At 44.6% G+C, this 26,998-nt stretch overlaps 1 pseudogene; it reads right to left on the bottom strand.

Annotated features, from left to right (window-relative positions):
- LOC101053082 (dnaJ homolog subfamily B member 6-like) overlaps positions 1–26,998 on the bottom strand; it is a 56,521-nt pseudogene that overhangs the window by 5,975 nt on the left and 23,548 nt on the right.

Below are 26,998 nucleotides of genomic sequence, written 5' to 3'. Positions count from 1 at the left end.
CAATGCAGAAATGCCAATAGGTGTAGGCAAAAAAGCTCCAACCAAAGTCTGGTCTCTTTAGCCAAAGGAGTAGGAAAGAGGGAACGTAGCAGGACAGAAAACTTTCAGACACTAATAGCCAAATGCAGCAGAAAAAACTGTGACCCCCTCACCCCATCCCGACTCAGGCCAACAAAGGCTAAATTGGGAGCCTATACTTCCAACCTTGAGAAACTGTCAAGGCATCTCAATATTCATGACAGAGAGATGTCATAGGAGACCAAGTAGAACCTGGACTTCCTGCCCCACCTAGCAGTAATAAGGTATCCTTCATCCTTTCCACTGGATGGTGTCAGAGGTTGCCTAGTAGGGAGTCAGAACCTTTGTAATCATTTAGCAGTAAGAGACAGAGAGGGTCCGGGCGCGGTGGCTCAAGCCTGTAATCCCAGCACTTTGGGAGGCCGAGGGGGGTGGATCACGAGGTCAAGAGATCGAGACCATCCTGGTTAACATGGTGAAACCCCGTCTCTACTAAAAATACAAAAAATTAGCTGGGCATGGTGGCACGTGCCTGTAATCCCAGCTACTCAGGAGGTTGAGGCAGGAGAATTGCCTGAACCTGGGAGGCGGAGGTTGCAGTGAGCCGAGATCGCGCCATTGCACTCCAGCCTGGGTAACAAGAGCAAAAACTCCGTCTCAAAAAAAAAAAAAAAAAAAAAAAAAAAAAGAGACAGAGAGGGACACTATATAATGATAAAAGAGTCAATTTATCAAGAGTCAATTTTTAAAGAAGACATAGCAGTCCAAAATATACATGTACCAAACAACAGAGCTGCAAAATAGGAGAAGCAAAAACCAATTGAACTGAAAAGAAAACCAGACAAATCACAATTATAACTGGAGACTTCAAAACCCCTCTCTCAACAATTGCTAGAATAATTGATAGCTAAAGTTAGCAGGAATATAGAAGAACTCAACAACAATATCAACTGAGAGGATTCAATTGACATTTATAGAACGCGAAGGCTAAACCATCAGAATACTGCACACATTCTTTTTGCATGGTCATGGAGCATATACCAAGGTAGACCCTATTCTGGGCTATAAAACAAATTGCAACAAACTTAAGAGAATTAAAATAATATAGTTTGTTCTCTGCCACAATGGAATTAAACTAGAATAACAGAAAAATAATAGAAAAACCTCCAAACACTTGGAAACTGAACAACATGTTTTAAGTAATTAATGAGTCAAAAAGGAAGACTCAAGGAAAATTTTAAAAAATATTGAACTAAATGAAAACTAAAATATGGCACATCAAAATTTGTGGGTCACAGCCAAAGCAATGCTGAGAGAGAAATATACAGCATTAAATGTATACATTAGAAAAGAGGAAAAGTTTCAGATTAATAATCTAAGCTCCCACCTCAAGAATCTAGAAAAGATGAGCAAACTAAACCCAAAGCAAATGGAAGGAAGGAAATAGTAAAGATAAGCGTACATATGAACAAACTTGGAAACAGAAAAACAAGAGAGAAAAATCAATGAAACAAATAACTTGTGCTATATTTTAGTTTTCATTTAATTCAGTAATTTTTGTTATGAAATCATTATTTTATTATTGGATCATTACTGTGATTGAAATGTTCTTTAATTTTGCCCTGCCAATGTCACTGTTCTGGTTGTGACACTAATCTCCAAATAAAATGTATAATTAAAAAAATAAATACATTATATTCAAACACAGGTAAATACATTATATTAAAAATAAAGGTACTAAATACTCAAAATTCATGACTTCCCAATTATTTTATTACTTTTTACTATTGTCTATATTCTGGGTGTTATTTATATCTGTTATATCTGTATGTTGGCACATTTCTTCCCAATTCTGCATTCGGTGACATCGTACTAATAGCTTGAAATTGGCTATTGTGGGAGTATTTACACCAGAGAAATGAGCAGATACTACAAATTAGGTCCTCCCCTTCTTTTTTTTCATAGATGGTTTTTAAACTTTCACTGGGACACCACTGCTTATAAGGTAGGGAATTTCTCAAACATAGGAAGTGGGTTTAGATACTGGATGACTCCACTTCCCAAAGAGCAAATGTCAATCAAAAAATGGATAATGTCTCAGATCAGTTATAGAGGAGGAAGAAGCTGGCTTTTCCTAAGGCTACTTCCTCTCTACCCCATTGCTTCCCTCATTTTATAGAAGACTGTCGTGAACTGTGGTTGAAGCAGAGTTCAACTGTGGTTGAAGCTGGAGGAATGGAATCCTGGCCGTTTATAATCTCATTTCTTTAATATTCAGCAGAGAAATGGCAGGATGGTAAAACTACAAAAAAAAAAAAATGGAGCTTCATGAATGCCCAGATCTCTTTTATGCTTTTCCCCAGGCAATGCCATTTCTGCTTTCTCTCCATCAAATTCATATCCTTTTGTCAGCATCCCAATCTAGGGACCATGTAGCTGGCTATTAGCTTTCTCCTCTGCAAGCTTTTCCATCTCTTGCATGTCTATTTGGCCATAAATGAGAAGGAAGCAGTAAGAGATGGACCTGTGGAAATGATGAACCATCCTATCCTATGTTACAGCTATGGTGATAGGTACAAAGGTCAGGTCTGTATAGACAAGAGGACACACGGACATTGGTTATAAGGCATTCTCTTCACCCACTAGAGTTGCTAAGCTGGCACTGGCAGCATTCGGAGTCCTTGCCTCACAGAGAGGAAGGACCTCTCTGTAGCCAGAGTGTGACCAACACCAAACAGAACTAGGCAGAGACGAGACAGGATCTTTTTCTTCATTTATTTTCCTTTTTTTTTTTTGAGACGGTGTCTTGCTCTGTTGCCAGGCTGTAGTGCAATGGCACGATCTTGGCTCACTGCAAGATCTCCTGGGTTTAAGTGATTCTTCTGCCTCAGCCTCCTGAGTACCTGGGACTACAGGTGTGCACCACCATGCCTGGCTAAGTTTTATATGTTTAGTAGAGATGGGGTGTCACCATATTGGTCAGACTGGTCTTGAGCTCCTGACCTCGTGATCTGCCCATCTTCGCCTCCCAAAGTGCTGGGATACAGATGTGAGCCACCATGCCCGGCCAGACAGTCTTTTTTGGGCTGCGTCCCTGGCAGCCTTTGAATTCCTGGTCCCTGCAGCTTGGTCTCCCTAGCTAAATTCCATTTTTGGTTTAAGCAAATTCTAGTTGAGTTCTTTGGCACATGCAGCTGAAAAAATTCCGGAAAAACACACTCCATACAGAGCGCTCCTGGTCCGTACAGCCTCTTTTTCCTCCACTGGCTCTAATCTGGAGATTATAATTGTGATCTAAAACTTCCAACTGCAACCTAAAACCATGGAATGCCTCCAATCCATCTAAAGATTTGGTTAACTTTTAAAGATAGGCTTCAGAGGTCCCCTGAGAAGGCTGCCTTTCTCTTCTGTGCTGCATCGAGACACAGAGTTAAGTCAGAGGCAGGGAAACAGCACGATTCTGCTGTTTTATAGCCTGAAAGAAACATTTGGACAGGAATGCACTTTTTTCTTTTTCAGAATACAAGGAAACTCCAAAAATCAAGCCAAATGTTTTTGAGAAACATTTTGTGGTGGTAAACGGATTGGGTGCTAAGACACCTCCGTCTTTGCTTCCCATAGTCCCTGATTTATTTTGGCATCAGAGTGTCTGCAGTGCTACCATTCAGCCACATGTTAATTTTTTGTCTACGCAAGGGTGTAAACTGCATATGGTTTATTTCAATTAGCTTAATTGTTTTTGGTATTTAATAGCTAATTGTCTTAATTAGCTTCCAAAGCACAACAATGCCAAGAACGGTAATGACTACATCTTATCCATATGGTTACAGAAGACAGATGACTCAATTTCCCATCCTCAGGCTGTGTGAGTCTCAGGAGGACAGGGCAGATGTTCAAGGAAGAAGATGGAAGTCCTCGAGAGAGCTGGCCCGCCTTGAATGCAAAAACCTGAATATTAAGAATAAATGAGGAGGTGATGGACAGGGAAATAAAGCAGGAGAACGAAGGATTTATGGAGGACTCAAGTCATCTGTTTTCTTAATGTAGATACCATGCAGTGATGCTGGGTGAATAATAATACGAATAACAACAAATTTCACAGTGCCAGCAGACTGTATTGGCTCTGATCTGAAGAGGCAATGTTTGAAGACTAAATTGTGGGACACTGAGAGTAAGAAATGCCCCGTGGTGCAATCAGTCTTAGGAATAGCTGGTAGCAGTCAAAGCCTGGGTGACATTTCTCTGGCAAATATGGCTCTCAGAAGTAGTTCATAGCTAGTGCCTGGCCTATATTAGGAGCTTAATATATATTTTTAATCAGCATCTGCTAGGAAATCCTGTGGGCTCAACCTTCAAAATCTATCTCTAACCTGACACTTAGCATCTCCTTCACTGCTGCATCCTGGTCTGATCCACCACTGTCTTTCACCTGGCTGCCTCTCCCAGGCTCCAAACTGGTCTCTTTCCATCTACCCTCAGCCTCTCTGTGTTTACTCTCAAAGCACAGCTAAAGGAATCCTTTAAAAGCAGAAATCATATCACACCCGTGCTCTTCTCAGAACCCTCTCATGGCTCCCATCTCACTTGGGATAAAAGCGGAATCCTTGGAATGACCAACAAAGTCCTTCCCCATCCTGTTGTGCCTTTCTGAGTAAATCTCCCCCTATTCCCCAGCCCCCTCCACTGTGCCACACTTAATTCCCTCACCTGTTCACGATTTAGGGCTGCACTACCTGATTCATTTCCACTAGCCACATGCAGCTACTTAAATTCAACTAAAATTAAAAGTTGAAGGCTGGGTGTGGAAGCTCATGCCTGTAATCCCAGCATTTTGGGAGGCCAAGGCGGGAAGATTGGTTGAGCCCAGGAGTTTGAGACCAACCTGGGCAACTGTGTTAGTCCATTTTCACGCTACTATAAAGAACTATCTGAGGCTGGTTAATTTGCGAAGGAAAGAGGTTTAATTGACTCACAGTTCCACATGGCTGGGGAAGCCTCAGGAGACTTACAGTAATGGTGGAAGGTGAAGGAGAGGCAAGCACCTTCTTCACAAGGAGGCCAGAAAAAGAGAGTGAGGGGGGAATTGCCAGACACTTTTAAAGCATCAGATCTTGTGAGAACTCACTCACTATCATGAGGACAGCATGGGGAAACCACCCCCATGATCCAATCACCTCCCACCAGGTCCCTCTCTCGACACATGGGGATTACAATTGGAGATGAGATTTGGGTGAGGACACAGAGCCAGACCATATCAACAAGACTCTGTCTCTACAAAAACTTTTAAAATTAGCTGAGTGTGGTGGTGTGTGCCTGTGGTCCTAGCAATTGTGAGTCAATTAAACCTCTTTCCTTCATAAAGGTGGGAGGGGAGGCTGAGGTGGGAGGATCACCTGAGCCCAGGAATTTGAGGCTGCAGTGACCTATGATCGTGCCACTGCATTCTAGCCTGGGTGACAGAGCAAAAACCCTTTCTTGAAAGAAAGAAAGAAAGAGAAAGAAAGAAGGAAGGAAGGAAAGGAAGGAAGAAAGAGAGAGAGAGAGAAAGAAAGAAAGAAAGAAAGAAAAAAGAAAGTTGATTCCCTCAGTTGCACTGGTCACGTTTCAAAAGTTCAATTCCCACAGGTGACCGGTAGCTATTGTGTTGCACAGCACAGGTAGGAAACATCATCCCAGAAAGTTCCATCGCGCAGTGATGCTTTAAAGACTTTAAACTACCTGGAGAGCTCTTTCCAAAGATAGCCGCTTGGCAAACTCGCTCAACTCCCAGATCTTTGTTCAAATGTCACCATTTCCCGGAGACCCACACTGACCACTCAATTTAAGCCCAGCTCCCCACTGCAAGCATTCCTGCTCCCTTGCTCTGCTCACTTTTTTCTATAGCACTTAACACATTACAGTGTCTTATACAATATAATCATTTAACACACTCCCTGGTTACTATCAGACTCACCCTGCTCCGTGAAAATGTGTGCTCCATGAATTGAGGGTTTTTTTGGGTCAGTTTTGTCCACTGTTGTATCCCCAGCACCTAGAACAATACCTTGCACAGAATGGGCACTCACCAAACATTGTTTGAAGAGTTAGTTAATGGATCAACACATTTGTTGGGCACCTGCTGTCTTCCAAGCTTTTTGCTAGAAACTGGGGATACACAGAAAAACAAAAGAAATTGTTCCCACCTTTAGGAGTGCCTATTCTAGTGGGAGAAACAAGTAAACAGGTTTTACCTAATGCAAATTTTGGAAAATCCTCTGAAAGAAACAAATAAGGAGAAGTAGAGAAGTGTATGTGTGTGTGTGTGTGTGTGTGTGTGTGTGTGGCTGGGTAGGGAGGCTCAGATGAAGTCAAGCAAGCTTTGTAAAGAAAATACAAGTATTGAAGAGTATTCTAGAGGAAATAGAGACCCTGATGTGTGGGGAGACCCTGATGCAGGCAGGAACGCATGCATGGGTAAGGGAATGCTGCTCAGAGATGATTGGTGAATCAGAATCATCACAGATCAGTCACCAAGTGGGGGCTGCCCTTTGTGGCAGTGCTACTTGAACTGTAGTCTTGAATGGGCAGCATTACATCATCTGGGATCTTGTTAGAAATGCAAATTCATAAGGCAATTCTAGCCCTGAGAATCTATGTTTTCCCAAGCCTTTCAGGTAATTCCGATGCACCCTGTTCTAGAGCCCTGTATCTCTCTATAGAATCTAAGCACATGGTGAGCACCCCATAACTATTGTTTGAATGAGTGAATGAATGAATAAATGAATAAATGAAGGGACAAGTATAAACCCACTCCCTGCCACTGTCCCCCATGCCTGTTCTCCTTCATGTTCTCATTCTTTGAAGTGCAGATGATCATTAGCATGAACACAAAGCCATGCTTTCTTTGTTGAGCCAGAGGGCAATCATTAACTACAAGAATGAAGAAAGAAATACCTGAGTGTCACAGGAATTCAGAGATCTGGATTTAGAAAAAAGGGTGAAAGGCATTTCTGGTGGGAGAAAGCAAAGGCTGAGGCTGGAAGGAGCATGGCTTGACCTGGGGAGAGAAAGAGGCGCTCAACCAGAAAGGGCTGTTTGTGTGAGAGGAATTGGGGAGTACGCTGGAAGGTGGAGTGGTTCCTGCCTGGGACAGGTCTCTACTGCTGGTATAGGAAATACACAGTAGGCGAGGGGACTTGGTCTCTGAATGCTTTTAAGAAAGATAGTGTTATCACCTGCAAGCTACTGGAGTGACAAAATATACAGTGGGCTTGGCATTGTGTAAAGCAGCGGTCCCCAACCTTTTCGGCACCAGCGACCAGTTTCGCGGAAGACAATTTTTCCACGGCTGGGGGAATGGTTTCTGGATGAAACTTTTCCACCTCAGATCATCAGGCATTCATTAGATTCTGATAAGGAGCATGCAACCTAAATCTCTCACATGCACAGTTCACCATAGGGTTTTCGCTCCTAGGAGATCTGATCTGACAGGAGGCAGAGCTCAGGCGGTAATGCTCCTGCCTGCCGCTCACCTTCCTAACAGGTTGCAGAGGGAGGACCGGTACTAGTCCTTGCTCTGGGAGTTGGCGACCCTTGCTGTAAACAATACCTTAGCTGTGCATTTCATGTTTGACAAAGCAGGGAGGTACTGTCACCTGCTAGTGCTCTCTGTGTGCCGCACACTGGTTTAAGCATTTTACGTGCACAATGCTCATTTGATCCTCTCAATCCAATGAGAGACACCTACTCTTTATTACTTGACCAAGGACAGGACTGTGGCACAGAGAGGCTAAGTAACTGGCTTAAGATCACCCAGCCAGTAAGTGGTAGAGCCCATATTGAACCCAGGCAGTCTGATTGCCCTACACCAGGCTGCCTCGACTATCCTGAGTCTAAAAGACCTTGGGAAGCAGTTCTCTGCCTTGCTCCTCACCTGGCCTGGGGGAGGCCCTCGTGCTTCTTCCTTCCTGGCTCTTTCTTTCTCTCCTCTGGCTCTGTCCTCTCCATGGGTCAGATCGCTCTTTCCTTTACTTCATGGTTTCTGTGGTTAGTGTGTCAGCCAGTTAGTGTTGGCAGGTGTGTTAGTCTGTTTTTATGCTGCTGACAAAGACATATCTGAGACAGGAAGAAAAAGAGGTTTAATTGGCCTTACAGTTGCACTTGGCTAGGGAGGCCTCAGAATCATAATGGGAGGTGAAAGGCACTTTTAATATGGTGGTGGCAAGAGAGAATGAGGAGGAAGCAAAAGCAGAAACCCTAGATAAACCCATCAGATCTCAAGAGACTTATTCCCTATCATAAGAATAGCATGGGAAAGACTGGCCCCCATGATTCAATTACCTCCCCCTGGGTCCCTCCCACAACACATGGGAGTTCTGGGAGACATAATTCAAGTTGAGATTTTTGTGGGGACACAGGCTAACCGTATCAGCAGGAAAACTTCATGTTATGCAAAAGGAGGAGGGAGCTATGGGCATAGTCCCAGGTCTGACAAGGGTAGACTCAAATTTTGTGGAGCCTGAAGTTCATACTTAAAGGTCTTCTTTTTTTTTTTTTTTTTTGAGACGGAGTTTCGCTCTTGTTGCCCAGGCTGGAGTGCAATGGCGCGATCTCGGCTCACCACAACCTCCGCCTCCTGGGTTCAGGCAATTCTCCTGCCTCAGCCTCCTGAGTAGCTGGGATTACAGGCACACACCACCATGCTCAGCTAATTTTTAGTATTTTTAGTAGAGACGGGGTTTCACCATGTTGACCAGGATGGTCTCGATCTCTTGACCTCGTGATCCACCCGCCTCAGCCTCCCAAAGTGCTGGGATTACAGGCTTGAGCCACTGCGCCCGGCTTAAAGGTCTTCTTTAAGAAAAAGCAAACAAAAATGTCTTACTGCTGCAAATTTTACAAAACCATTGACCAGGTGAGTCATGCTGCACCCTACCCAGGTTTCAGGAGGGGGCTTCATTAGCTTCTCAGAAAACCTAACCTGCCTCTGGGCCTGGGCCTGGCTTTTCTAGTCACCCAAGCAGGGAAAGTCTATAGGGCAAGCATCTTTTCCTTGTTAACCATGAGCCCCACTCAAAGCAAAAGTCGAGTGCATTAGGCTGGGTGCAGTGGCTCACGCCTGTAATCCCAGCACTTTGGGAGGTCAAGGTGAGAGGATCACTTGAGGTCAGGAGTTCAAGACCAGCCTGGCCCACATGGCAAAACCCTGCCTCTACTAAAAATACAAAAGTTAGCGGGTGTGGTGGTGCATGTCTGTAATCCCAGCTACTTGGGAGCCTGAGGCACAAGAATCGCTTGAACATGGGGAGTGGAGGTTGCAGTGAGCCAAGTTCACGCCAGCCTGGGTGACAGATCAAGACTCTGTGTAAAAAAAACAAAAACAAAAACAAAAAAAACAAAAAACCACACACCACATTAATATGCTCCCGGAATCTCTTTTTGCCTCCCCACCGAAGCCTTGGGGTGGCCCTTTTATCACTGCAGCTTGGAAAGGGCAAGAAAACTCCATCTGCCTCATTTAGGAAAGTACTGGTTTATTAAAGCGCAAGGTGGTGGGTGGAGGGCTCTGGAGTGTTTGAGTCCAGTTAGGACCCCCACTGCTGTAAATTGAGACGTGTGAACTGCCTGCCGAAAGAGGAGCTGGCGTTTTCCTGGCTGCACTCCAGGGGACAGGCTGTCATCGGCTTCGGTGAATGATCCCTTTGCTGGCTTTGTACTTCTTTTAGTCTGTTCTGCATGCATTTCGTAAATAAGGTCCAATCAGGGAGTGACCTGGCTTCTGCCTCAGCAAAGCCCTGGATTTTTTTTTTTTAATGTAAGTAATTTATTAGTGCAAAACTAAATATGAGCTTCTGTAAACAGGTCTTTTCCCAGATCGCCATTTAGGCTGGCAGGGCCAGCATGCCAGAAATGGGTTTTAGCCTGTCTTTAAGAGGCAGCACAATCAGGGTGGCTTTAGAAACATTAATTGGGAAGTCTCATAGGATAGCTTCAGCCAGGAGGGGCAGAGAGACAAATCAGGTGGTGGAGGAGAAACTTGAGGGTGAGGGGATGAGGGTGAAGTGGGGGAGTCACGGGTGGGGAGAGGGGACTCAAGCCCATGTGTTTTCTATCACCATGACTTCCTAGCTTTTTTTTTTTTTTTTTTTTTTTGAGATGGAGTCTCGCTCCAACGCCGGGCTGGAGCACAGTGGGGCGATCTCCGCAACCTCTACTTCCCGAGTTCAAGTGATTCTCCTGCCTCAGCCTCCTGAGTAGCTGGGACTACAGGAACTCACCACCATGCCCAGCTAATTTTTGTATTTTTAGTAGAGATGGAGTTTCACCATGTTGGCTAGGATGGTCTGGATCTCCTGACCTTGTGATCCACCTGCCTCAGCCTCCCAAAGTGCTGGGATTACAGGTATTAGCCTTCTCACCCGGCATGACCCCCTAGGTTTTAATGAATGAATGTGCCACTTCAAAGCGGGTGACGATGTATGGTCCCAGCCTGGCTGCTGTCGGCTTCACTGTGTGGTCGTCAACTTACACTGCCAACTTCACCAGGATTCTCCAGGGGCTAACATAGGCATTAAAAGCACTCACTTGATATTCAAATATTCCCTCTTTCCTTTTTATTCTCCCTCTGCCTCAGAGGAGATTGACTGTAAATGACAACTTCACAGACCGTCCTGAGCTGCACATTGAAGCTAAGCCAGCAGTTCTGGGATTTACAATCGTAACCTCTTGGAACTGAACTATTAACGAATCCAAACACGAGTATATTAAGTCACCAACCCTGGCTTGAGCAATTACCGAAGTCTCCTCTTCAGTCAATAATTCTAAAAATGGTTGGAACTGCTGCTTCTTTAATCAGATCTCAAGCTTGGAGAGGCTGTGTCTTCCTTTTCCCTGAAGAAATCGCAGGGGCAGGGGTGAGATGTCTCCCTTGTTCCCTCCGCCCCAGGAATCATGTGACTAGTTTGAAGGCTGAAGATGGAGAGGCTGAAAATTAAGTGTTAAATGTTCAAGTTTCTTGAAGTGTGTCCAGTCTTTTAAGAAGTACCATGTTGGCCAGGTGTGGTGGCACACACCCATAATCCCAGCACTTTAGGAGTCTGAGGCAAGAGAATTGCTTGAGTCCAGGAGTTCAAGACCAGCTTGGGCAACAGAGTGAGACTTTATCACTACAATTTTTTTTTTAATTAGCTGGGCATGGTGGTGTGTGTCTGTAGTCTCAGCTACTTGGGAGGCTGAGGCTGAGGTGGGAGGATGACCTGAGCTTAGGAGGTCAAGGCTGCAGTGAGCTGTGATCACGCCTCTGCACTCCAGCCTGGATGACTTAAAAAAAAGAAAAGAAAAGAAAAACCACATTATTTGAACAAGAAGAAGCAGAAGCAGCAGAGCAACAGGCAGAGTTCACCTAGAAACTGAGATGATAAGTGAGTTGTAAAAGAAATACTTGCTGAAGGTAACAAGTTAATAAGGCAGACAGACCTTGAGAGCAGGATTTGTTCTAATCCAGGCCACGGTGCAGTGAATACTGGTCCTGACTCTGAGTGTGTGAGCCTGGCCTGGCACATCTCCCTTCTGCGTCAGGCTGCTCTTGATCAGTGGCCGCTGAAGAGCGAGGGTGGGGTTGTAGGTGATGGATGCACAACGTTAAGCAACATCATGAGAAAGGGATTCCTTCCTTTTTCAGGCGGGGTCTTGCTCTGTTGCCCAGGCTGGCGTGCAGTGACTCAATGTCAGCTCGTTGCAACCTCTGCCTCCTGGGTTCAAGCAGTTCTCCTGCCTTAGCCTCCTGAAGTAACTGGGATTCCAGGCACCTGCCACCAAGCCTGACTAATTTTTGTATTTTTAGTACAGATGGGTTTCATCATGTTGGCCAGGCTGGTCTCAAACTCCTGGGCTCAAGTGATCCACCTGCCTCAGCCTCCCAAGTAGTTGGTATTTATTACAGGCATGAGCCACCGTGCCCAGCCAATGTTTGGTGCCAGACTGGCTGGGTTTGAATCCTGGCCTTACCATCTAGTATGTAAGAGACTATGGGCAAGTTACTTAATCTCTCTGTGCCTCAGTTTCCACATCAAGGTGATAAGATTGATACCTGCCTTTTGGGGTTGTCATGAGAGCTGTGCTTGGCACAGAGTTCTGTGTAAGTGTTTCTTGTTAATGATGATGAATTCACTTTTAATTCTGATTTAATAAAGAGAAGGTCTCAGCTTGGTGCTAACGTTTTCAACAACCTCTCTTAGCACTTGCTAATCTCCTTTTAACAGAGAGCAGGGATTAATTTGTGAGTTTTTCATTATATTTATTTTTATGGTTATCCCATATTTTGGACTTATATAGCAAGTGAAATTGGTTTTCCCTGGCTTCCTAAAAAAATCCTAAACTGGGAGGATGAGAGGAGAGCTCGATAGCTGTGGACTTTAATTCACTGAGTGCCCAGATGGCCAAATACGTGAAAGTATGAGTCTGCAGCAGCTGAGGAGTGAAGTTATTGTGGGCTCACCCAAGATGCCTTGCCTTACCTCTTTGATTTTCAAGGTAATCTATCCCGTTTTTTTTCTTTAATCAGTTGGCTTTTCAGATAATCTTTTTCCATTGGGAGGATATAAGTATTTTTAGTACTAAAGGTAATTGACAAATCATATGGAAATATTTATGTATCCAAATTCAGTCCCTGTATGAAGAAATACCTTCACGTAAACGGGGCGCTTTATTCTAGATAGATATATTTATTTCTTGCTCATTGAATACGTAATCAGACAATAATGCTGTGAGTGCACATTTGAGTTAAGGGGAAGAAGCCTCTTAACTTTCCATGATACAGCTTTCAATAGAATCCTCTCATGGTAAATACTTTTATTCTGGAATAATATGCCTTAGTGTTTATGAAAAGATTTCTTATTTAACAGTAAAGTGGTTGTATTATTTTGATTACATTCTTAGTCCTTGGTAATTGTCTCATTTTTCTTTCATAAAAGGGACTCAGACACCTAACACAATTGTACCTCGACACCAATTCAGCTCATTATGAAGAATTCTGCCGATAGAATTCAGTGAGTTGTGAATATCTTATTTGCCCACATTTAGTTTTCTTAAATCGTCTGTAATTCATAGGTAGCACAGATGTTCCCAACTGCTGGAAAATGAAGCTTGAAGTTCAGGCGGATAAGGAGAAAAATATCTAATTCAAATTCCAAGAATTATTTGACCTAAATCAATTTCAGCTTGAGAAAATGGGGTCAACTCTCTTTACCCCACAAGAATCACCCTGGTGATTAAAAAGTAAATGTTGAAGAATTAAATTATGTTGCTGTTCAGCTTTCATATGCACACTTAGGAAAAAAACCCAGAGCATCAAAGGCTGTTGGAATAACTCAATTTAGTGATGGTGGCAGAGAGCTGCTGAAAAAGAGCTTTCTAGGCAGTGAGCTTTGCTCGGGGGAACTGCTGCACACTTCAATTTGTATCTGAGAGAAAAGGAGAGGTCTTTCAGATGAATAATTTTATGACTTTCAACCACACACATACAGCCTGAATATCAAATTATTTTAAATGAGAACTTCAAAAAGATCCACCTGTCAAAGAGTAAAAAGCCCCAAAACAGTTGCCTAACAGAACAAAGAGATTTGAATTCAAATGCCAAACAGAGATGGGACCAAGTGGAACTCTATTGTGCCAGCATCCACAAGACACGTGTACAAGGTAGAGTTTACCCTCTGATGGATGTGGGGTCTCTTCGTCCACTTGGGCTGCTATGACAAGATACTTTGGGATGAGTAATTTATAAACAACAGAAATTTATTGCTCACAGTTCTGGAGGCTGAGAAATCTAAGATTAATGGAAGGGGTAAACAGATTCTTCCTCTCTCTCTCTCTCTCTCTCTCTCTCTCTCTCTCTCTCTCTCTCTTTCATATCTCTGTTGCCCAGGTGGGAGTGCGGTGGAGTGATCTCAGCTCACTGCAACCTCTGCCCACTGGGTTCAAGCAATTCTGCCTCAGCCTCCTTAGTAGCTGGGATTACAGGCGTATGCCACCATACCTGTTTAATTTTTTTTGTATTTTTAGTAGATACGGGGTTTCACCATATTGGCCAGACTGGTCTTGAACTCCTAATCTTGTGATCTGCCCGCCTCAGCCTCCCAAAGTGCTGGGATTACAGGTGTGAGCCACGGCACCTGGCCTTCCCATACCTCTTTTATAAGGCCACTAATCCCATCCATAGGAGCTCTGCCTTCATGACTTAACCACCCCCTAAACAGGCCCCATCTCTTTACACATCACACTGTCAATTAAATTTCAACATAAGAATTTTGCAAGGATCCATTCGGACTATAACAGGGGGCATTAGGTCTCAGGATTTCAAAGATCATCAAATCCATTCCTGTTTCGAAAGTGAAAACACAGAGGCCAGAACACAGATGTCTTGCCAGCAGCAACCCCACCCCACTCAGTGAGTCTAGACACGTTCCACGTTAGCATTCTCTGAGTAGCATGAAGAAAAATTAGTGATTGATAAACTGCTCTGGTCTGTGTGACTAATGAAAGACAATGATTTATGTGTCACTCTTCCTAGATGATATTTGCATTTTAAAGGAGGGCTTCAATACCTTCAGCTCAAAGGAATGAGCTAAGGCAAGGATTTTCAGGCAACTGAATCAGGTTGAGAAATTCCTCTCCTATCTTCCCCTCATATGTTTCGTATCAAACAAGCAGATATGTATATATCAAGGTATCTACTGAGTGATGTGCAGAAAGAACTGCTGTGGACTGCAAGATTCTAATCTTGTCCTGTTCTCATTTAAAACAACCTGAGTATGATTCATCCACATAATCCAAGGCCAGTTGTACCCCTAAAGCTACTGAAACACAATTTTTAAAAAACCAATTTGATATTCAAGCAGTATGTGTATAGTTGAAAGTCATGCAATTATTCCTTTGAAAGGGTCTGCTACCTAATGAACCACATGCGACCTGGGCGTCTGATGTGGTTTTGCTGTGTCCCCACCCAAGTCTCATCTCAAATTATAATCCCCAGATGTCAGGGGAGGGACCTGATGGGGAGGTGATTGGATCATGGTGGCAGATTTCCCATGCTGTTCTGACAGTGAGTGAGTTCTCACGAGATCTGATGGTTTAAAAGTGTGGCACTTCCCCCTTGCTCTCTCTCTCTCCCGCCGCCTTGTGAAAAGGCACCTGCTTCCTCTTTGCCTTCCTCCATGATTGTAAGTTTTCTAAGGCCTCTCTAGCCTTGAGGAACTGTGAGTCAATTAAATCTCTTTTCTTTACAAATGACCCAGTCCCAGGTAGATTTTTATAGCAGTGTGGGAACGGACTAATACAATATCCAAGTTGAACTTCAGGAAGCTAGGCACAGGGATACTTGCCCCAGGTTTCTTCTCTCTCAGGGAAGTCAGGAGCAAGGTATAGGCTCATGAAAGTGCAAATGCTCTGTGAATTGGAATCTGAGATAGGGGTTCTGATTTTCATCAGCTGGAATGGGGTTCTGCTTCTGCCAACAGCAATGCCTCTCCTGCCCAGTAGCCAGCTTGGCTGGCTTGCTCCGTGTCCAGTCTGCCCCTAAATCTTGGGGTGCAACATGACTCCAGGGGAGGAGGAGTGCCTCAGAGATTTGTGGTGGTCATGCAGGTCAGTTCCTCCTAACTAGTGCCCAGACCATGGGCCCCCCGGAAAACGCCTGCAGCCTTTCTCTCGCTGGTCCAAGAAAAATGACAGGTTTGGTTTCTGACTCTCTCCCATGCTTCTCTTTTATCTGGTTCCTCTGATCTCTATTCTCCAGTACCATATGTCTATTCTCCCACTCTGCCTTCTTATCTGCTTGTCTTTAAAAATTTATATAAGGCCTCATTAGAATTTAAAAATTTTTTCTTCTGGGTGTGGTGGTGCATGCCTGTAATCCCAGCACTTTGGGAGGCTGAGGTGGGCAAATTGCCCAGGGGTTCTAGACCAGCTTGGGCAACATGGCAAAACCCTGTCTCTACAAAAAAAATACAAAAATTACCTGGGCATGGTGGCATGCACATATGATATAGTCCAAGCTATGCAGGAGGCTGAGATAGGAGGATCACTTGATTCCAGGAAGTCAAAGCTGCAATGAGCTGAGATCGTGCCTCTGCACTCCAGCCTGGGTGACAAAGTAAGACCCTGCCTCGAAAAAAAAATATTTTTTTTCTGCATATAGATTCTGTACATTTCTTATTAGGTGTATCTGTAGCATTTTGGTTTGTTTATTTTCACTTTTTTGGATTGCCACTTTTTTTTTTTTTTTGAGATGGAGTCTTGCTCCATTGCCCAGTCTGGAGTGCAGTGGTGTGATCTTGGTTCACTGCAACTTCTGCCTCCTGTGTTCAAGTGATTCTCATGCCTCAGCCTCCTGAGTAGCTGGGATTACATGTGCTCACCACTACACCCAGCTAATTTTTGTGTTTTTAGTAGAGACAGGGTTTCACCATGTTGGTCAGGCTGGCCTTGAACTCCTGACCTCAGGTGATCTGCCCACCTTGGCCTCCCAAAGTGCTGGGATTATAGGCATGGCCCATAGGGCCCAGCAGATTGCTGCTTTTTAAATGGGATTTTTTTTTCTTTCATTATATTTTCAAATCAGTTGTGTGTATATAGCAAGCTACTGATTTTTATATATACATTTTTATAGCTAGCCGTCTTAATGAATTCTCCTAATGATTTTAACAGTTTTGTTTTTGTTTTAACTCAGTTCTCTTTGGTTCTCCAGGAGTAGAGTCAAAACCAGTTGCAAATAATTATAATATCATCTTTTCTGTTATGTTTCTGACTTTTATTCTCCTACAGCAATGATGAGTTTCAGTGCATCAGCATTCTTCTCTTGTCTTCTTGGGTTTTCCATTTGGTTTCTTCTGAGGATTCTGCTTCTCTGATTTTGTTTATGATTTGGGATACTGAGCCTGAGTTCTGACATGGGCTCTCATTGGTTCTGGGGAGAAGTAGAGGTCACGAGCTCAGGGGATCCTTTGGATTGGGGGCCCACAAGGCTGGTGGGCTGTTTAATCCTCTCCCCCACATCCACAACTCGAATCCCCATCCCATCGTTCCTCCTCCTTCCTGGTGCTTCCTCCAGCTTGGCTTGTGGTCTTGAGAGTTTAGCAAGTTGATTTTAGGGGAAGGAAAAACAAAACAAAACAAAACAAGGTTTCAAAACTCTAGCATTATTTCAGCGCATGGATTTTGTAAATAGAGAAATACATTACGGATGTATTTCTAAGTATATTTTTGCACTGGAAAATACAACTCAAGCCCTTTTTAGGGGCCATGAACAGAAATCAATCTCAAGCCAGCTTACATCTGGAAAAGGCAAATTCATTGACTCCTATTGCCAAGTTTCAGGAAGGCTGGGTTGTTGCTCAATTTACTCTCATCCCTGCTTCCTCTGAGGATGGACTTAACTGTCTCAGGTCAGCCAGTCCCCTAAAGTCGGTACCATGGCGTGGGCAGCTCTGGGGCTGCGATCTTAATTCTAAGCACCTGAATTGCTTATCTCATTTAATCCACAGGATGAACCTATGAGGTGGGTCTCGTTATCCCCGTTTTACAGATAAATACATAGAGCCTCCGTGAGGAACTTTCCCAAATTCACAAAGCTGGTAAAGAGCTGGAGTCAACTCTGATTGAAGAGCTTGGGCTCTTAGTCCTGTGCATTCTCTTGCCTCTCCTCTTGAGAGCAGAGAGGAAAGGGCTCTTCCAACTCACTGCAGTTGGGCTGGAATGGGCTCTAATTGGCCTGGCCATTTGCCTATCCCTGGACCAATTACTTACATCAAAGAGAATACTATGCAGCCATAAAAAATGATGAGTTTGGCCAGGCGCGGTGGCTCAAGCCTGTAATCCCAGCACTTTGGGAGGCCGAGGCGGGTGGATCATGAGGTCAAGAGATCAAGACCATCCTGGTCAACATGGTGAAACCCCGTCTCTACTAAAAATGCAAAAAAATTAGCTGGGCATGGTGGCACGTGCCTGTAATCCCAGCTACTCAGGAGGCTGAGGCAGGAGAATCGCCTGAACCCAGGAGGCGGAGGTTGCGGTGAGCCGAGATCGCGCCATTGCACTCCAGCCTGGGTAACAAGAGCGAAACTCCGTCTCAAAAAACAAACAAACAAACAAACAAACAAAAAAAACCGATGAGTTTGTGTCCTTTGTAGGGACATGGATGAACCTGGAAACCATCGTTCTCAGCAAACTGACACAAGGACAGAAAATCAAACACTGCATGTTCTCACTCATAGGTGGGTGTTGAACAATGAGAACACATGGACACAGGGAGGGGAGCATCACACACTGGGGTCTGTTGGGGGGAAATAGGGGAGGGACAGTGGGGGTGGGGAGTTGGGGAGAGAAAGCATGGGGAGAAATACCAGAGATAGGTGGTGGGGAGGAAGGCAGCAAATCACACTGCCATGTGTGTACCTATGCAACAATCTTGCATATTCTTCACATGTACCCCAAAACCTAAAATGCAGTAAAAAACAAGTGCTAAAAAAAAAAAAAAAAAAAAGGAAAAGAAAGAAGCCAATCTCTAGGATTAGCCCAGCCAGGGCTATAGAGAACCAAATGGAAGTAGAGCTGTTTCCCAAATGAAGCAGTGATGTTGTTGTGGGAAGGCAAAATAATAAATGGCCCCTACAACTCCCAAGCCCAAACTCTCCACTCCAGGTAGACCAGCGATTTCAATTCTCTGGGAATGAGCCAGACACATTCCTTTCTCCCCATCTTTGTGCCTGCCATTCCTTCTCTGAAACACCCTTTTCGCCTACATCCTGGGTCATGTGACCCTTCTTTTTGTGTGTCCTACTGTTCTTTAGATAGCATCAAGCTTCGTCCTTTCTGCTGAGTTTTGGGGAGCAGCTCTACAGATTTTTGCCACTATTTTACTAATGAGAAGGTGGCTTTATTTTCCAGAGGAAAAAAGGAAAAGCTTCCTCTACTGACTTTTCCATGATCTTGCTCGCCCCTTCAAACTTTCCAGCTGATGGAAATTTGCTGGGGGAAAAAAAAGCCGCTCAAGGTGCCTGTGCCAAGATATTAGCATATACTGCCCCAGGCAAAGGCACCGCTGGCGTGCTCCATCTGTTTTTGCCAAGTTCTGTTACGTAAGTGACAGCTGAGGATATCTTTTAAGGAACGTAGTGTTTGTGAATGATGTGTCTTAATAGAGGAACAATGAGGCGCACCAGCATGCACAGCGTGCTTTGTGGGAGCAGGTTTTTTGCTGGAGGGTAATTTGGAGGTGAAAAGATGTTCAGGAGGAATAGTAATTAAGGTGGGTGGGGGGTAATAGTGACAAGAGGGTTCTTTTCATTTGTGAAGGGCTGCCTGCGGGCTGAGCCTCCTCTGGGCATCTCTCTTGGGGAAGGCGAATACACTCTTGAGAAGCAACCTTGAGGAATTTGTTGGAGTGGCCAGCACCCGCTCTTCTCCCACCTAAGTTAGAGACCAACCCATGTCTAGCCCCCTGGGGACTCTAGATATTATCTCTAGGCTTGGAAGCAAGGAATTCACTTGGCCAGTGTGGTGGTTGTAAAACATATCTCCTAAATTCTTTGGCACTCTTCCTATCCGGGATGAAGTCTATGACCTTTCCTCTTTTTTTCTTCTTTTTTTTTTTTTTTTTTTTTTTTTTTTTTTTTTTTTTTTTCTGTTGCCAGGCTGGTGTGCAGTGGCCCGATCTTGGCTCACTGCAACCTCCGCCTCCCAGGTTCAAGCGATTCTCCTGCCTCAGCCTCCTGAGTAGCTGGGACTACAGGCACACGCCACCATTCCCGGCTAATTTTTGTATGTTTAGTAGAGATGGGGTTTCACCAGTTGGCCAGGATGATCTCGACCTCCTGACCTCGTGATCCACCTGGGATTACAGGCATGAGCCACTGCATCCGGCTGATCTTTCCTCTTAATTCTGCTTTGGCCAATAGAGTATGGTGGAAGGGCTAGGACTGAAAGACCACGCGGCTTCCACTTGGTGCTCTGAAACTGTTTGCTTTCCAGAGACCCCCTTCTTAGCAAGCCTTTTCTCTAACTCAGCTGCCATGTTGTGAAAAGTCCGGCCCCCATGGAGAGGCCATATATCAGTGTTTTGGCCAGTCACAGTCCAGGCACCAGACCTGTAAGTGCAGAAGCCACCTTGGAAGCCCCAGGTACTGTGGAGAAGAGAAGAACCATCCCCACTGTACCTAAATCCCGTAGGAATTGGGAGCAAAATAAAATGGTGGTTGCTTTCTGTCACAAAGTCCTGGGCATACAACAAAGATGACAGAAACAGCCAGAGTTGCTTGATGTCAGCTACAACCGAGGGTCCCCGAACCCCCTTCAGCTTTCTAGTGACAGAGAGTCAAGAGTTGTGTGATGTTCTGGGTAGAGTGGGGTTCTTGGCAGGGAACTGGGATTCTGGGACATCTGATGTTATTTCCTCAGGCTTCCAATGCATATAAAAATGATGCCCTCTTGTTCAGGAGTGTCTTCCCAGTTTGGAGTCTGCTTCACTTCCCATGGCATTTGGGCACTCCGCCCTACCCTACCAGCGTTGATGGAAAATTCTGATGGACCTTTTTCTCTACAGATATATTTAGTCTCTAAGAAGCAAGTTCCAGCACCCTATCCACAGGGGTTTCCAACCATCCGGAAGGTTTGATCTCAATACCTTTCTGCCTTCTGCCATATTGTTGTTTCCTGATCACTGATTGTGATACTGGGTTTAACTACGGAAGCTTGAGGGATTTCTACCATCCAGCAAATCAGTAAGCAGTGGTTGAGTGACTGACTATGCTTTTTAAGGGCCTGTGGAGGAAAGGAAGAACTGACTGTATGACTCAGTCTGTGCTGTCAAGAGCTGGTAATTTATTTGGGGGAAATAAGACACAAACATGTAAAGTGAAATGGTACAAAGATTATAATATTTCCAGCATTTATATAGCACTTTAACCTAAGAGAGTGAGTAGCAGGTACGCGCCATTTTCTGTGTGCGTCTGTCTGTTGGAGGTTAGGGACCTCTTTTATAAGACATAAGATTATAAAGGAAGCTGATCATATTGTAATGTGTCTATCCAAACACTAAAAAACAAAATAAAATCAAATCTGTGAATGTAGTAACAGTTTATCTTTTGTGTTAACCCATTACATAATAAAACCTAGCAATGGTTTTATGATCACCCTAATATGGAAGTAGTTACGAGTATAAACTATAAACTCTCTATTTTAGACACTGCAACAAGTGTAGTGTGATAAGAAATATCTGTGGTTCTGTTGGTGACAAAGTCTCAAGTCCTGTTAATATCTCCTTGTGAGTGCCTACATTCATAATTGAGAGAAATGCTAAATTTTAATTTAAAATGCTAAATTTTAATTGAGCGGTTAATGCAGGCAAACGGGTACATGGATTGCAATCAATTGAAAAACAGTGAAAAAATTGAAGTTGGTCTTGCTGTCTTTTATTCTATATTGTACCATTGCACTCCAGCCCAGGTGGCAAGTGAGACACAGCCTTCCCTCTGTGTCTTCAGTTGGTACAAGGGGTGGAGGAGCCCTCTGGAGCCTCTTTCATGAGGGCACTAATTCCATTCAGGAAGGCTCTGCCCTCATGATCTAATCCCCTCCCAAAGGCCCCGCGTTGTAAAACCATCGCACTGGGGGTTAGGTTTCAGCATAGGAATTTTGGAGGACACAAGGATTCAGACCATAGTGTCAGAACGCAGCCGAGAGCTTAAAGTCCCCGATGCACTGGCTCTGTACCCAGGGATTAAGATTTAATTGGTCTGAGTGGGGTCCCTAAAACTGGCAGGTGGTTCTGTCCCATCACCCCTGACTGAGAACCACTGCCTTACTCCAATGCAGAGGTAGCCCAGGCAGCATGGAGAGTCCCTGCTCTCCCACCCACTATCTGTATGATCCTGGAAGTGACTCGCCCTCTTTGAGCCTCAATTTCCTCATCTGTAAAATGAGGACAATGATAGTGCCCAGCCCCTAGGGAGGTTGAGGAAATTGAATGAGACAATGTGTGCAGTGCTCTTAACATGTCATAAATCCTCAGCACATGGTAACTGCCATTATTATTATTTTGTTGACACCGATGAGTGAAGGTGGAGGAGAACCTCTGGCCATAAAGCTGTCCCCGTCTTGACTCATTCCCTGTGCTTCATGTAGGTCTGGGTCCAGCATCCCAGCACACACGAGCACCTGTGCCCAGGAGAGGGCTGCTTGGCTGTCCCCAGCTCCTGTACCCAGCAGGCCACGGAAGTTTGAAACTATGACAAATCATTCATTATCCAGGCAGGAGGGATGTAAAGGGAGGGACTTCTGCATTTAAAGCACTTTTACTTTATTAAGAGCCTTTCTAATGTAAAATGTGCTCACACAGTCACTTTCCAGGGCAACTACATTACCATCATTTTCAGCACTCTGAGGACAAAATGAGATTAGGTGTGGGAAGGGGCTGGAGTAGGGTGAGCATTCAAGTGCTGGGTTTAAATGCAATTCTGCAGGTTGAGCCTGTGTTAATGCAATATTACAGGATTTGGAGGCAAGGACCTCTGTGGCTTAACCCAAGGTTTCTCCAACATCTGGGTCGTTGGCAATGTCACTGCTGCTTTTATTCTAACTACATCGAGAGAATAGTCAGGGTGAGAGCTAATTCTTAATTCCCACAATTGCTTGCCTTTAAGGCACCAAAGAGGCATTCCTGCCAGCAGACCTTCCTTGATCACAAGAGACCTGAAATAGAAATGGTTTAACCCTTTCTGGAATGATTAGACAAGGCAGGGGAGTCCACATCCCCAGTATCTTTCCACTCCATTCAGATGAATTTCAAACGAGAGAGCTTAGAGATCAAAGAAGGATGCACATTTAATTACTCCTCTGCAGCCACAATCTGCTCAGCCTGCCAGGAGGCCCCACGAGCCTGAGCAAGTAGCAGCGCCACAGTCACCAGGTATAGATTTATCAAAGTCTCATGTGCTAGGCTCTGTGAAGGCTGCAGTGATTGAGAACTCAGCCCCTTCCCAGAGGGAGCCTTAGATCTTAGCATGCAAAAAACTGTAATAAAAGGTGCTACTATGACCAGGGCCTTGAGCAAGCGGGGCAGTCACTATTCTTAGGCTAACCTGATAGCCATTCTCAATCTCCTTCCTGTTTTCCTTGTCTACTCTAGGGGACTTAAATCCTCATTTCTTTCCCTCCATTTTAGCTAGTCAGTGATGATGTGGTTTGGGGTCATGAATTTTAAGTGGAAGTCTGCTAGTGGCTTCCAGAAAAACTTTTGTTCTCCTGATAAAAGAAGAGTAAGCAACAGGTCCTCCTACTTCTCCTTTATTCTTGCCTGGAAAGCAAGTATGATGCCTGGATGTGTGGCAGCCATCTTGCAACCATGAGGCTGAGAAACAGGTTCACCAATAACCAATCACAAGAGAGGACCCCCAGTGCTTGGAGAACAGCAAAGACCATCACTATGCCAACCACCATGACTAAGAGTCTGAACTATTCTGCCCACTGCATTGCGGGCTGTAGTTTTACCAATTGCCTGAGTCCTGTGAGATACTCACGTGAAACAAGTTACATGAAATGGATTTATTGCTCACCAAAAGTCAGCAAGGGACAAAGAAGACTGGGATTCATTGTGAACCAGTCCCCTAAGGAGTGTGAATGTGTTCAAGAAAGCTGCCCAGGATAGATGGAGTTTCCACTGCTTGTGCCCCACTTACACGGCAGCTGAGGGTCCCTAAAACATAGCTCACTTCCAGTTAAAAGCCTCAGGGGCTCCACGACTCACTGAGCCAAGCTTGGAAGAACATCCGGCTTCCAGGGCAGAGAAGAACAAAGCGTGGGCTGTCCCGAACAGTTCCCTCTAACTCAACATCTTACATTCCCCAGGAAGAACAGGAAAAGGGCCACGCTCTTTTAGGCAGTCCTATCTCAGGATGTTGCATTCCAGGACATTCTAAAGTTATTCTGGGAACTACACGCAGGAAGGAAGGGGGTAGGAACTGGATCTTCCAAGTCCATCTAGGGACTGTCCAGCAGAGGTGACAAGTCTAAGACAAAGGCCACTGGAGAGGCTGTCCCCGATGTTGTCAGGCCTCCAAAGCAAAGCTGGCAGCTGCTTTCCATGAGAGGACCTCTTATGTGAGGAAAATAAACCCCTATTTATCTAAGCTGCTGTAGTTTTCTGTGCCCCGAGGCTCAATGTCATCCTGATATAGGCACAGAAAAGTACAGATAAAGTGTCAGGAGACTGTCTGGGTGGGAGAGGTGAGCTGGCACATGAGGGGTAAGGAAAGACTTCATGGGGGAGGTCATGGCATTTGAGTTGAGACTTAAAAGACTTTAGGGTTAAACATGTAGAGATGGGAGGAGAGTAAGCCATGGCGTGGGCAGAGGCTGATGTGGGAAGCAAGAACCGCAGGGGAAGAGAGGTGAGCAGGTTGCAGAAATGAATCCCAAGCCAGAGTGAACAACAAATACTCATGTGATTGATTGGGAAGCTCACGGATGGACTTACTTCAGACAGGTTTGAATCCAAGAACATACATTTTGTTTTTTTTCTGAGACAGAGTCATGCTCTGGTGCCAGGCTGGAGTGCAGTGGTGTGAGCTCAGCTCACTGCAACCTCCACCTCCTGCGTTTAAGCAATGCTCTGCCTCAGTCTCCCAAGTTGCTGGGATTACAGGTGTCCGCCACCACGCCCAGCTAATTTTTTTTTTTTTTTTTTTTTTTTTTTTTGGTAGAGACGGGGTTTCACCACGTTGGCCAGGATGGTCTCGATCTCTCGATGTTGTGATCCTCCTTCCTCGGCCTACCAAAGTGCTGGGATTACAGACTTGAGCCACTGCGCCTGGCCAAGAACATACATTTTATCATTGGAAGTTTGTTGCCTTTTTGGCTCTTCTTCTGCCTTTGTCCTTGAAGAGTTGCCTTTGAGCAACAGATAAGGCGACCAGTAGTGGAGTCAGACTCACATCCTTCCAGCTTAGAAACATGTGTGGAACGAGAAGGTTGGACTCTTTTTTGGTTTGTTTTTGATGCACCAAACACATTCACGTTTATTTTCTTCTTTTGAAGCAAATAACAAAGTCCCTGTTGACTGGCTTTACTTTTTTAAACCTAAGCTTAACATGACATATGTAAACAGTTGTCAAAACTAAGCCCCCCGCACTCATGCACAAGAGAAAAACATCCTTAATTTATATTAAACCAGAAATGTATTACCATTAAAGCATGAATATCTTTCACTACTAAAAACTGGATAAAATCAAAATGATTTCTGTGAAAGATTCATCCTGGCAATGTTAATGTCAGGCAGGCTGACACAACTTGACTCACATTTCAGACACAGTGGGAAAGCAGGTCCACACTGGTGTTAGTGTATGATCTTGTCCTACCACTGAAGAGTCAAGGCTCACCTTGAAGTAAGTTTAATAAAAAAGCCAAGTGCAGACAGAGATTTGCAACAATTTTAAAGACAAAAAAATGGTCCCTGTTATGGTTTGGCTCTGTGTCCCCACCCAAATCTCATCCTGTAGCTCCCATAATTCCCACATGTTGTGGGAGGGACCCGGTGGGAGATGACTGAATTATGGGGGCGGGTCTTTCCCATGCTGTTCTTGTGACAGTGAATGGGTCTCATGAGATCTGATGGTTTTAAAAATGGGAGTCTCCATGCACAAACTCCCTCTCTTTGCCTGCTGCCATCCATGTGAGATGTGAGTTTCTCCTCCTTGCCTTCCACCATGGTTGTGAGGCTTCCCCAGCCACGTGGAACTGTTAGTCCAATTAAACCTCTTTCTTTTGTGAATTGCCCAGCCGCCAGTATGTCTTTGTCAGCAGCGTGAAAATGGACCAATACAGTCCCCAAATAAACTCAAAAGTCTTTGACAAATAGGGTCTCTGAGATGCTCGTTTTAAATACTTCAGGTGCAACTATACTGAAAGGCAAGTGTGTTCAAAATCGTCAAAAAATTGTTCCTGTTAGTCTTCAAACGGTGCTTGTTGTAGTTGAACATTTCTGTTAAATGCATCCATTGAATTGCTTGTTATCCAAGTGCAGCTGCTGCCTGCCCCTCACCGTGTATTGTTTTTTTTTTTTTTTTTTTTTTTTGAGACGGAGTTTCGCTCTTGTTACCCAGGCTGGAGTGCAATGGCGCGATCTTGGCTCACCGCAACCTCCGCCTCCTGGGCTCAGGCAATTCTCCTGCCTCAGCCTCCCGAGTAGCTGGGATTACAGGCACGTGCCACCACGCCCAGCTAATTTTTTGTATTTTTAGTAGAGACGGGGTTTCACCATGTTGACCAGGATGGTCTCGATCTCTCGACCTCGTGATCCACCCGCCTCGGCCTCCCACAGTGCTGGGATTACAGGCTTGAGCCACCGCGCCCGGCCCCCGTGTATTGTTAAGAACTTTATATAACTGGCTGTCATCTTCAGCTTCTTCGCTTTCTTGACAGTTCTCTTTGTTGTGGTTTGTCTGCTGTTAACCATTTTAGTAGAAGTTGATATCAAATTGAAGGTGCCCATCTCACTACCACCAAAGGTCAGGAAGAGAACGAAGTGAGTCCCCCGTGACCTGACTGAAATACGTTCTGTATCAAAAGAAGAAAATCCACTTCCAAAAGATGGAAAATCCAGTTTAAGGTAGAGAAAAATGACCACATCCCTCGGCTTCTGCTTCCTTGGGGATCTCCCCAATTCCCAAAAAAGTCCTCAAGTGAGTCTTCAAAGGAGTTGAATGAAAATGGGTCCCTTCCACCAAACAGTTCCCTGAATACATCATCTGTGTTAGGGAACGTGAAGCTAAATTCAAAGGGACTGTCAAAATGACTTCCATCTCCTACCTCCATCATTTAATACTTCTTGGCTGTATTTGTCATTTTTTTTTTTCCTGTGGATGTCTCTTTTTTTTTTGAGACGGAGTCTCGGTCTGTTGTCCAGGCTGGAGTGCAGTGGCACGATCTTGGCTCACTGCAATCTCCACTTCCCAGG

This window comes from Saimiri boliviensis, chromosome 5 (genome assembly GCF_048565385.1).
Source record: "Saimiri boliviensis isolate mSaiBol1 chromosome 5, mSaiBol1.pri, whole genome shotgun sequence".
Taxonomy (NCBI): domain Eukaryota; kingdom Metazoa; phylum Chordata; class Mammalia; order Primates; family Cebidae; genus Saimiri; species Saimiri boliviensis.
Note: the sequence above shows the minus strand (reverse complement) of the source record. Positions and strands in the feature narration are given on the sequence as shown.